This window comes from Galeopterus variegatus, unplaced genomic scaffold, assembly GCF_000696425.1.
Source record: "Galeopterus variegatus unplaced genomic scaffold, G_variegatus-3.0.2 Scaffold47236, whole genome shotgun sequence".
Taxonomy (NCBI): Eukaryota; Metazoa; Chordata; class Mammalia; order Dermoptera; family Cynocephalidae; genus Galeopterus; species Galeopterus variegatus.
In genome coordinates, this window is record NW_007773347.1 from 1 (window position 1) to 1,590 (window position 1,590).

The following is a 1,590-nucleotide window of genomic DNA, read 5'->3' on the forward strand; positions in this document are numbered from 1 at the left end:
AAGGGTCCTGAGCAGCAAGGTGACGGGGGAGGTGGGGGTGACCAGGGAGGGGTCCTGAGCAGCAAGGTGACAGGGGAGGTGGGGGTGACCAGGGAGGGGTCCTGAGCAGCAAGGTGAGGGGGAGGCCGGGGACTTATGGGAAAGGATCTTGGCCCTGCACCAGCTATGTGGCCACTGAGTGATGCTTCTGCTGTCCAGGACCAAGAATAGTGTGTCCTTGGCCTTGAGCCTGAGTGTCCACATAGCCAGTGCAGACTGAAGTGCCTCTGGTCTTCTCTGGGTGCTGGGGGGGCAGCTCTCTCAGTCAGAGGCTAAAACCAGCAGTCTCTTGCACACAAGAGCCTCTGGGGCCCTGGGGTGGGTGCTGGGAGCTCTGCATCTCCCAGACAAGTTGTCCCTGAATGCACACGACCAGGCTGCAGAGCCGTGGGCTCTTGCCATGGCCTCAAGCAGTCCTCCTTTGAGGATGCCTGGTTCTGGCCTTTGGCATTTCTCTGCCTTGCTGACCCTTGGTTTCCGACTGCCCCCAAGCTTCTGCCTCCTGCTGACCTGCTGCATCCTCACGCATGGGGTCAGCTGCCAGAGTGTCACGAGGAACAGATGGATCCCAGCTGCATCCAGGAGCCTGCCCGGGCATCTGAGAAGCCTTGCTGGGGCAGCTGTGGGAGCCTCGGGTCACTCCCTTTACAGACATGGGGATATTGGGGCCTGGAGAGGCAGTGGTCTGAGAAGCCACTGCCTCTAACACTGTCTTCCTTGACACTGTGGTAGCTACCTCCACACCTGGGGGTCCTCTGCAGAGGGGACCCCTCAACATGATGGCTGTCACTGGGCCTTTTGCTTGGGATTGTAACCCTCAGCAGGCGGTAAGGGGGCTGGAGAGGGGAGTAAGCCACCAAGGGCACAGGGCTAGCCTGAGGACAGCAGCTGCCAGGCTTTGAAGCCTGTGGTTGGTGGAGGGACTGAGGCTCGAGGACGTTGTGAGCCCCTGCCTGACCCTGTGTGTCCCCTCCCTCTCTCCTCCCTGTTGTCCCCGTGGCATGCAGCCACTTGCCTTGAGTCCCAGCTAGGGGAGGGGCAGGATCGAATCCAGGCCTCTGGTGCTCAGAGCCTGAGCTCCTAGCCCCTGTGCCCCAGACAGGGCTGAGCCCACCAGCTTCTCCTGCCTTTGCTCAGCCTCGCAGGGGCTCAGCCACTCCTGTATATGGTGCAGCCTAGCAATGCAGACCCCGTGCAGGGGAAGAGCCACCGGGGAGTTTCGTAAGGATGCTGGCTGCTAAACACACATGTGTACGCACACATGCCCACGCCCCCACACACATGCACGCTGCTACACGCATAGGCCCACACGCCCATGCACATGCACACATGTACATGGATACACATATGCACACCCCCATTCACATGCACATGGATAAATGTGCCCACACCCACACACATGCACACAGGTACACATGTGCATGCCCACACTTACATGTGCACACACACCCCCACACATGTGCGGACACAAGTGCACACACATCCGCACCTGTGCATACTTACACACACACACAAGATTGTGATTGGAGGTGTCTGCAGGCTCCTCACGAC

General features: G+C 59.7%; 1 long non-coding RNA gene across 2 annotated transcripts in view; it reads left to right on the forward strand.

Moving 5' to 3' along the window:
- The first annotated feature begins 3 nt into the window (after positions 1-3).
- Positions 4-1,590, forward strand: part of LOC103584220 — a 3,299-nt gene continuing 1,712 nt past the window's right edge. Inside the window, exon 1 of one of the 2 annotated variants that reach the window (XR_549949.1) lies at positions 4-19. This is a non-coding gene — a long non-coding RNA (uncharacterized LOC103584220). Of the gene's footprint in view, positions 20-95; positions 114-1,590 lie in introns of those variants that run through there. The other variant, XR_549950.1, reaches the window with a different exon arrangement.